The sequence below is a fragment of the Canis lupus genome, chromosome 22, assembly GCF_048164855.1.
Source record: "Canis lupus baileyi chromosome 22, mCanLup2.hap1, whole genome shotgun sequence".
Classification (NCBI taxonomy): Eukaryota; Metazoa; Chordata; class Mammalia; order Carnivora; family Canidae; genus Canis; species Canis lupus.
In genome coordinates this window covers 52,437,920-52,449,028 of record NC_132859.1, presented here as the reverse complement: position 1 = coordinate 52,449,028, position 11,109 = coordinate 52,437,920, and the positions used below count along the sequence as shown (strand labels likewise).

Genomic DNA, 11,109 nt, shown 5'->3' with positions numbered 1-11,109 from the left:
AAATGTTGGAGAGGATGTGGAGAAAGGGGAACCCTCTTGCACTGTTGGTGGGAATGTGAACTGGTGCAGCCACTCTGGAAAACTGTGTGGAGGTTCCTCAAAGAGTTAAAAATAGACCTGCCCTACGACCCAGCAATTGCCCTGCTGGGGATTTACCCCAAAGATACAGATGCAGTGAAATGCCAGGACACCTGCACCTTGATGTTTCTAGCAGCAATGTCCATAATAGCCAAACTGTGGAAGGAGCCTCGGTGTCCATCGAAAGATGAATGGATAAAGAACATGTGGTTTATGTATACAATAGAATATTACTCAGCCATTAGACATGACAAATACCCACCATTTGCTTCAATGTGGATGGAACTGGAGGGTATTATGCTGAATGAAATAAGTTAATCGGAGAAGGACAAACATATGTTCTCATTCATTTGGGGAATATAAATAATAGTGAAAGGGAATATAAGGGAAGGGAGAAGAAATGTGTGGGAAATATCAGAAAGGGAGACAGACCATGGAAGACTCCTAACTCTGGGAAATGAACTAGGGGTGGTGGAAGGGGAGGATGGCGGGGGGTGGGGGTGACTGGGTAATGGGCACTGAGGGGGGCACTTGGTGGGATGAGCACTGGGTGTTATTCTGTATGTTGGCCAATTGAACACCAATAAAAAATAAATTTATTATTAAAAAAAAGAATTTTGCTAATTTCCTCAGTTTCAAAGAGCTTAGTTTCTGGCAGCTTCACCCCAAAGGCCTTCTCAAGCTCTTCTACCATGCTGATTCTCTGGAAGCGTGGGGTGAAGTCAATTTCATAGGCTTCACCCTCTGGGCCATCTGAATGGTACATGACCTTTTAACTGCCCGTAATGTGCTTCACCTTCTTCTCTGTGATTTCCATGAGATCATGATAATCTGCATAGGCCATTAAGAACTCACGGGTGGTGAACTCAGGATTGTGAGTCAAATAAATTCCTTCATTCTGGAGCTAGCGTCCAATTTTATAAACACAGTCAATGCCACCAACCACCAGTATCTTATGGTAGAGTTCTGGAGCAATCCTCACGTATAAATTCATGTCCAACTCATTGTGGTAGGTGATGAAAGGCTTGGCCACAACTTCCCCTGGGATGATGTTCATCATGGGAGTTTCAATCTCTAGGAATCCCAACTCATCCAAGAAACTCCTTATGTATGTGATGATCTTAGAGTGGATGATAAATTTCTGCCTCACAAAGTCATTCAGGGTCAAGTCAAAGTATCTCTGACGATACCGTGTTTCCTTGTCTTTGAGGCCAAAGTGGAGATGAGGTAACATATGCAAGCAAGGAGACAGTAGTGTGATCTTATAGGGAATGATGCTCAGCTCACCCTTCTTGGTTTTCCCAGGATTTTCCTGAACTCCAGTTATGTCTCCCCGACATAGTTTGTTACTGATGTGGATAAATTCTTCTTCTGATTTATAATTCCTGGAATTGGCCATGACTTGCAACTTGAAGGTCATAGAAGATGAGCTTTCCCCCAGAAGCTCTTTTGGCATGTATCCTACCTGCCACTTTTAAGGTGATGTCAGTCAGGTGGTCTCCAGGCTTCAGGTGACCATATTCTTCGATGAAATGAGTGAACGAGATGTCAACATGGAACTTGTGTGGATATGGGTCTTCCCCATTGATTTTCAGTTGGTGGATTGCTTGGATGCAGATCTTGAAGTATTCATTTGGGTCTAGACTCTCCTCCTCAGCACCCACATCATTATCAGTGGTGTGGTTGGTGGCAGCAGCAGTGGACTGGCTTAGCTGTTTTTCACTGAGTTCCTTCTACTTAGCTTCCTACTCTGCAATTTTCTTCTCAGGTTTTAGGTACCTCTTTAACTCATTTTTGCTCGGTTTTAGCTCGCTGGCATCCATTTTCACCTCAGTGCCCTGCACCGCAGCCATCTTTCCCGAGGGCCAAACCTGAAAAGGCTAGACCACATCTTCTTTATCTATTCATCTTTCAATGGAAACCGAGGCTCCTTTAACTGTTTGGCTATTGTGGAAATTGTTGATATAAACACTGGGGAGTAGGTGTCCTGACATTTCACTGCATCTGTATCTTTGGCGTAAATCCCCAGCAGTGCAATTGCTGAGTCATAAGGCAGTTCTAGTTTTAACTCTTTGAGGAACCACATACAGTTTTCCAAGGTGGCTGTACCAGTTCACATTCCCACCAACAGTGCAAGAGGGTTCACCTTTCTCCACATCCTCTCCAACATTTGGTGTTTCCTGTCTTGTTAATTTTCCCCATTCTCACTGGTGTAAGGTGGTATCTCATTGTTTTGATTTGTATTTCCCTGATGGCAAGTGATGCAGAGCATTTTCTCATGTGCTTGTTGGCCATGTCTATGTCTTCCTCTGTGAAGTTTCTGTTCATGTCTTTTGCCCATTTCATGATTGGATTGTTTGTTTCTTTGCTGTTGGGTTTAATAAGTTCTTTATAGATCTTGGAAACTAGCCCCTTATCTGATAGGTCATTTGCAAATATCTTCTTCCATTCTCTAGGTTGTCTTTTAGTTTTGTTGACTGTGTATTTTGCTTTCCAGAAGTTTTTATCTTGATGAAGTCCCAATAGTTCATTTTTGCTTTTGTTTCCCTTCCCTGCATAGATGTATCTTGCAAGAAGTTGCTGTGGCCAAGTTCAAAAAAGGGTGTTGCCTGTGTTCTCCTCTAGGATTTTGATGGATTCTTGTCTCACATTTAGAATTTCATCCATTTTGAGTTTATCTTTGTGTATGGTATTAGAGAGTGGTCTAGTTTCATTCTTCTGCACGTGGATGTACAATTTTCCCAGCACCATTTATTGAAGAGACTGTCCTTTGTCCAGTGGATAGTCTTTCCTGCTTTGTCGAATATTAGCTGACCATACAGTTGAAGGCCCACTTCTGGGTTCTCTATTCTGTTCCATTGATCTATGTGTCTGTTTTTGTGCCAGTACCACACTGTCTTGATCACAGCTTTGTAGTACAACCTGAAATCTGGCATTGCGATGCCCCAGCACTGGTTTCCTTTTTTAATATTCCCCTGGCTATTTGGGGTCTTTTCTGATTCCACAGAAACCTTAAGATGATTTGTTCCAACTCTCTGAAGAAAGTCCATGGTATTTTGTTAGGGATTGCATTAAACGTGTAAATTGCCCTGGGTAGCACTGACATTTTTACAATATTAATTCTTCCAATCAATGAGCATGAAATATTTTCCATCTCTTTGTGTCTTCCTTAATTTCCTCAGAAGAGTTCTGTAGTTTTCCGGGTATAGATCCTTTCCCTCTTTGGTTAGGTTTATTCCTTAGTATCTTATGCTTTTGGGTACAATTGTAAATGGGATTGACTCCTTAATTTCTCTTTCATCAGTCTCATTGTTAGTGTATAGAAATGCCACTGATTTGGGGGCATTGATTTTGTATCCTGCCACACTGCCACATTGCTGTATGAGTTCTAGCAATCTTGGGGTGGAGGCTTTTGGGTTTTCTAGGTAGAGTGTCATGTCATCTGTGAAGAGGGAGAGTTTGACTTTTTCTTTGCCAATTTGAATGCCTTTTATTTCTTTTTGTTGTCTGATTGCTGAGGCTAGGACTTCCAATACTATGTTGAATAGCAGTGGTGAGAGTGGACATCCCTGTCTTGTTCCTGATCTTAGGGGAAAGGCTCCCACTGTTTCCCCCTTAAGAATGATATTTGCTGTGGGCTTTTCATAGATGGCTCTTAAAATGTTGAGGAATGTTCCCTCTATCCCTATACTCTGAAGAGCTTTGTTCAGGAATGGATGCTGTATTTTGTCAAATGCTTTCTCTGCATCTAATGAGAGGATCATATGGTTCTTGTTTTTTCTCTTGCTGATATGATGAATCACACTGATTGTTTTATGAGTATTGAACCAGCCTTGTATCCCGGGGATAAATCCCACTTGGTCATGATGAATAATCTTAATGTATTGTTGTATCCTATTAGCTCGTATCTTGTTGAGAATGTTTGCATCCATGTTCATCAGGGATATTGGTTTATAATACTCTTTTTTGGTGGGGTCTTTGTCTGGTTTTGGAATTAAGGTGATGCTGGCCTCATTGAATGAGTTTGGAAGTACTCCATCTCTTTCTATCTTTCCGAACAGCTTTAGTAGAATAGGTATGGTTTCTTCTTTAAACGTTTGATAGAATTCTCCTGGGAAGCCATCTGGCCCTGGACTTTTGTGTCTTAGGAGGTTTTTGATGACTGCTTCAATTTCCTCCCTGGTTATTGGCCTCTTGAGGTTTTCTATTTCTTCCAGTTCCAGTTTTGGTAGTTTGTGGTTTTCCAGAAATGCGTCCATTTTTCTAGATGGTCTAATATTGGAGTATAACTGCTCATAATGTTTTTAAAATCATTTGTATTGGGGTCCCTGGGTGGCGCAGCAGTTTGGCGCCTGCCTTTGGCCCAGGGCGCGATCCTGGAGACCCGGGATCGAGTCCCACGTCAGGCTCCCAGTGCATTGACCCTGCTTCTCCCTCTGCCTGTGTCTCTGCCTCTCTCTCTCTCTCTGTATGACTATCATAAATAAATAATAAAAAAATTTAAAAAAATCATTTGTATTTCCTTGGTGTTGGTAGTGATCTGTCCCTTCTCGTTCATGATTTTATTAATTTGAGTCTTTTTTTTTAAATAAAGCTGGCTAATGGTTTATGTATGTTATTAATTCTTTCAAAGAACAACTCCTGGTTTTGTTGATCTGTTCCACAGTTCTTCTGGTCTCTATTTCATTGAGTTCTGTTTGAATCTTTATTAACTCTCTTCTTTTGCTGGGTGTAGGATCTATTTGCTGTTTTTTCTCTAGCTCCTTTAGGTGCAAGGTTAGTTTTTGTATTTGAGTTCTTTCCAGTTTTTGGATGGTTGCTTGATTTGCGATGTATTTTCCCCTCAGGACGGCTTTTGCTGTATCCCACAGATTGTGAATGGTTCTGTCTTCATTCTCATTAGTTTCCATGAATCTTTTTAATTCTTCCTTAATTTCCTGGTTGATCCTTTCATCTTTTAGCAGGATGGTCCTTAACCTCCACGTGTTTGAAATCCTCCAAACTTCTTCTTGTGATTTAGTTCTAATTTCAAGGCATTATGGTCTGAAAATTCACAGCGGACGATCCAATCTTTTGGTATCAGTTAATACCTGATTTGTGACCCAGTATGTGGTCTATTTTGGAGAAAGTTCCATGTGCACTTGAGAAGAATGTGTATTCAGTTGAGTTTGGATGTAAAGTTCTGTAGATACCTGTGAAATCCATCTGGTCCAGTGTATCATTTATAGCTCCTGTTTCTTTGGAGATGTTGTGCTTAGAAGACCTATCGATTGTAGGAAGTGCTACATTGAAGTCACCAAGTATAAGTGTATTATTATCTAGGTATTTCTTAACTTTGGTTATTAATTGATTGATATATTTGGCAGCTCCCACATTCGGGGTATATATATTGATGATTGTTAAGTCCTCTTGTTGGATAGATCCTTTAAGTATGATATAGTGTCCCTCTTCATATCTCTCTAGAGTCTTTGGGATAAACTTTAGTTTATCTGATATAAGGATGGCTACCTCTGCTTTCTTTTGAGGACAATTTGAATGGTACATGGTTCTTCAACGTTTTATTTTCAGGCTGTAGGTTTCCTTATTGAATACACTTTGGGTACAATAATTCCAATGGATGATTGTTCTTTGTGCCTCTCTGTAGGACCTGGAATAATTTTCAGGGTTGGTCTGCAGCAAACTTGCTGGCACAGTGTGACCCTTCTAGGCAGGTTGTGCAATCGGTGTAGCCTATCACATGCTTTTTAGTAGAAATTGTAATATGGAGACCTGAGATATGCAGTCACTGGAGGTGGTGAGACCTGAGCTAAGCTGATAGCAACATTGCAGAGAGGGTGTATGTTTCCTGCTGAGCCCTCTCGTTGCTTTCTTTTTCACTGCAGGGATGGTCAATCCTTCTTTAAACTTCTGAGGAACCCTGATCACATCACAAATTTCACTTGCTGCTTATTTTTTTCTCACTTTAAGGTGTGGCTTATATTGGCTATCAACAAAAGAAGTTTAGTGATTACATTTAATTTACCCTTTACCTGGAATTATGGCATTTTCAGTCATTTACCTTTTTTTAGTCACAAGGAGAAGGGAGAAACAGATAAGTGATAGGTGACACTGTATGGCAGAGGGTGAGGGAGGACCTTCTGGCTCCGTGATTCAAACATCTAGAAAATTCCCCCACTTAAGGCAGCAAAGCCCAACTTAATAACCTCTTTGGATGTCTGAAGCACCCCTAATAACTCAGAACAATAAGATGCTGTTTCTTTTTTTTTTAATTTTTTATTTATTTATGATAGTCACAGAGAGAGAGAGAGAGAGGCAGAGACACAGGCAGAGGGAGAAGCAGGCTCCATGCACCGGGAGCCCGAAGTGGGATTCAATCCCGGGTCTCCAGGATAGCGCCCTGGGCCAAAGGCAGGCGCCAAACCGCTGCACCACCCAGGGATCCCTAAGATGCTGTTTCTAATCAATACTCCCTCCTACAAAGCTTGGAATTAGAGGCCAGTGGGATTTGAGGGTTTTAGTTGAACTCTGGATCTTCAAGATTTTGATCTTCAGAAATTACATTCATTTGATATCCTATAAAGAATATCCAATTGGGTGGCACTTGAGTGTCTCAGACAGTTAAGCATCTGCCTTAGGCTCAGGTCATGATCCCAGGGTCCTGGAATCAAGTCCCACATCATCTCCCTGCTCAGGGAGAGCCTACTTCTCCATGTCCTTCTATCTGCCACTCACCCTGATTGTGCTCTCTCTCTTTCTCTGTCAACTAAATAAATAAAATCTTTTTTATTTGTTTGAGAATATCCAACTGGGATTGTTCAGTAAAGAAAACTGAATTCTGGTCATCAGGTGCTTCATTTTACTGAGAAAAGTTGCTCTTAAGCATTTTGTTCTCTTTAGAGCTGCTTGGATCCTCCTTGACTCATAACTGTACAGGTAGATGACAAATCAACATAACTGGGTATTCTACATTCTCCTGGGGGCTGGTGTGGGACTGTAGCACAAAGCTCATCAGGCCTACAAACAGCATTCAGGTGGTGTGCTGGCCTTCACTCCTACTCTACAAGTCAAACCCATATAGGTAACCCCCTGCTTTCCACAAAGGCTTGTAAGATATAAGAGAAGCTGCAGTGGAACCGACAGGCCTCAAAAGGCCTGAAAGTCTGATTCACTTATTTAGCTAGAGAATGAGCTGGAGTCCCTCTGAGATGATTGTCATCCTTAGAATCATTGAGAACCCCAGACTGTCAGATGGAGATGCGGTGGCCTCCCTCAGGTCTGCCAGAGCAAGCCCCTTCTTGGATTTGGCAGGGTGGGACACCTGACTCTGTGTGAATTTACTAGGGCTACAGCTCATTTGAAGTGCCCCACAGCTGGAATCTGGGTATCCCCATGGCCAACTTTCTCCTCCCACACCTTGTCTGCCATGGAGCTGTTGACAGTAGGGACACAAGGTATGGGAGCGAAATGAGAGGTGGAAGGAGAGTTTGTCGTTTCTTTCCACCCTCTGTGAATTGATGTTTCCAACCAAACTTGCACTTTGCAATGACAGTGGACTGATGGGGGCACTGGTTATTTCAAGCCAACATTTTTATTTGTATAACATTTCACTCTTTAACTGGACATTTACCTGTCTTATTTAGGCTTAGGCAACCTTTTACAAAGCCCAGGAACTGAGCAGGACCATTAACAAATGGCTTCATTCTACCCCTATACTTTAGGCCATGAGATTAGCACTCCATACCTGTTGGGAGTTGAGGAAAATGAGTCCAGAGAATTTAAGAAATGCAGGTAAAAACTCACACCTGACAAGATCCTCTCAGTTGAAGTTCACTTCTAGAGACAGGTGTGCCAAGATCTGACAAAATGCAGGAGAAAGGTATGTATTTGTGGGAATCAGTGTGGAGGCATTTCCCTAGGAGGGCTGTCCATGCCAAGTGCTGTAAGGTGAGAAGGAGTGTGGCCTATTCCAGGAACTGGAGGGAAGCCTGTGGACAAAACCAAATGAACTGTGGGCTACAGTGAAGCCTTAGAGGTAGCCACAAGCTGGTCCAGGAGGGCCCCATGGTCATGACAAGGACTTTACCTCTGTGCTAGGAATCGAGAGAAGGTACCTACCTCCTGTGCAGCATGCTCTGGATGAATGCTTCCTACAGCCCTGTTACCACCTGAAACTGTTGCAGTGTGGCCTTTCTTCTTCCTGGTCCTCTCCTCTTTCTTGCAGTGGTTGTTTATAGGTTCCCTAGGGCTGTTTCTCTTCATTCCTTGGATTTCAGCTTCCTCAACAATCCATGTCTCACATGGGTATCCACATAGAGGCTCTTTCCAAAGCCCTGACAGTTCCTAACTGCCTCTCATCATGTGGCCTTGTCCTCTACCGACCTCAACCACTCACATCCCCAGACTTTGTCATTTATAATACATGGAAATTCCATCACCTAGGCTCAGTGAAGCTCATATCCCCATCACTACCTCCTATCTTAATTCAATCTATTTTAAGAGTCACTGATTAAAGTCCTCCACCAAAAATTAAAAAAAAATAAATTTTATGAACACAGAACAGGTAGATTTGGCCAAACAGAAATCCAAGTGATACAAGCCAAGACAAGCAAAGACTGCATTAATAGAAACCTGCAGTGTTGGAGCAAAGACAAGAATCCCCTGTAACTATACTGGAAGAATCTGGTTAAAGTGATGAATCCATTTTCTTGTGAAATTTTTAAAGAAAACTGTCTTTGAGTGTTGTGACTGAAGGTCTAAAACTTCTGTGACATCAAGGATACCAAATGGGTTGGGTAAGTTTAGCCTGGAAAAGTGAAGTCCTAAGGTTGTTGTTGATTATGAGAATGTTAGCTTGTACTATTTAAAAAACAACTCAGGTGTGGGGGGCCAGGGTGGTTCAGTCCATTGGGAAATTGACTCTTGGTTTTGGCTCAGGTCATGATCTCAGGGTCATGAGATTGAACCCTGTGTTGAGCTCTCCCCACATGTATCCCTCTCCCTCCCCCCACTTGTGCTCTCTCTTTTTCTATCAAATAAATAAGTAAAATCCTTTTATTTTTTTAAATATTTTATTTTTTCACGAGATAGAGAGAGAGAGAGAGAAAGGCAGAGACATGGGCACAGGGAGAAGCAGGCTCCATGCAGGGAGCCCAACGTGGGACTCAATCCTGGATCTCCAGGATCAGGCCCTGGGCTGAAGGTGGCGCTAAATCACTGAGCCACCCAGGCTGCCCAAATAAATAAAATCTTAAAAAGCCTCTAATTCATGACTAATTCATTTTTACTAAAAGTCTAGATTTCTGACTTCTTTTCAGAAAAACCTAAATATTTGGCATTGTTGGATAATTTTGCCCCATGGCTACCATGTGGGTGGAGCTAAGCCTGCTCCACAGGATGGGCACATGCTGTCTGGTGGCTGCTGTCCTCATCATATACCTCACCCATCCCACTACTACATGGCCTGGCATTTTTAGGCTATGCACTCTGGTTGAGGGGTTCAGAATTGCTTTGAAGTTTCATACCATTATCATATGGAAGTGGGACTTGATTTTCTTTTGCATTATTCCAGATCTATGGCTGATATCCCCAGGTTTTCCAAGAAGTTCTTTACAGCTAAAACAGGGAAGCTTTTCAGAGAAACAGGGCACTCTTAACAAAGGATGGGCTAGCCTGTGAAGGAGTGCATCTCTGTGTCCGATGCTGGAACATCACCTGCCAGGTCTGTGGGGTGGGAATTCAGCTTTAAGCAAGAATTAGGACCATGACTTTTCCACCATAGAGTCCCAAGATCTATCATTTTTGTGCTCAGCCTGGTCCAACTCTGTCAAAGCAGCCCTCTGAATGCAGCAATGGCAGGCACTGCTGCACTATCTTAGTTGGGTATATAGAGAGCTGGGTCTGACCAAAACTGCTGGCTGGCATTTGGCCCTTTGGGCTTCAAAGCAAAAGACTTACTTACCTAGACAAAGACAGTCATGCAATTATCGAACTCAATGAGCAGGGCAGAGTGTGGTAGATTATTCCTATGGTGTCAGACTAAGTCCATGGAAACCTGAGGCCATGAGCCAGCAAGAGGAGGTGATATTTTTCACATGTTTTGTCAGGAGCCATAGCACTGACTCAAGACAGGGAAGCAGGATATGAAAAGCCTTAGGAGAAAAACACCAGGAAAACAATCCCTGTGGTCTGTTTCTATGGTCTGTTTTGGGATAAAAGATTTTGCCTACTTTACTAGCTTTTTAATGAGTTAAACTTCTGTCTTTGTTGATCCATCCTATTTAAAATTTGCTTCTGTTCATTGAGTTCTACTTTTATCTTTATTATATCTTTTCATATAACTTTGTTGGACTTAACCCACATCCTATTCCTCACTTAAACCAGCTTTTCTGCCAACTACAGCCCCACCCCCACCCCCCTGACTGGCATCTATACCACACAGCTAGCTACCTTAATCCTCAGTTCATGACCCCTCTCCCACTCTGCAGAGAGGCTCCTGTGTGTGCATTAGGCTTCTGTCCCCTTCATAAGTTTGGGGACACCACACCAGCAACTCACACTTCTCTCCCTCTGTCACTTTCTCCTCTTTCTGCCCCTTGCCTCACAGCATGCAAGCATGCAGTTCTTCTATGTTAGGAATACTTTCTTGATGCCATTACCCTACCCAGCTACCACCTCCAAATTCCATGACCCTTACATCAAGAGTGTCTCTTGGATTTACTGCCTCCAATCCCCAGCATTCAATTTTCTCAATCCACTCCAATCCACACCAACTGCTCTTCTCAAGGTTACCATTGGTGACCACACTACAAAAGATGATGGTCACTGCCCACTTAGAATCTTATTTGATGTTTCTGCATTGTTTTTGTGGCATTTGAGCCAGCTGCCAATTGTTAAATATTATGAATGCTCCCTGGTTTGAGAATATTAATGGGAAAAAGTAACCACGAAAGCTATAAACCACTTATTGCTTAATAATACATTAATTCCCATAACAAGTTAAGAAATTAATAGACCAAGCAATTAGAATTAATT

At 42.3% G+C, this 11,109-nt stretch overlaps 1 pseudogene; it reads right to left on the bottom strand.

Annotated features, from left to right (window-relative positions):
• Window positions 1-631: 631 nt before the first annotated feature.
• LOC140614401 (lysine--tRNA ligase pseudogene) lies at window positions 632-1,931 on the bottom strand (annotated as a pseudogene).
• Window positions 1,932-11,109: the final 9,178 nt, after the last annotated feature.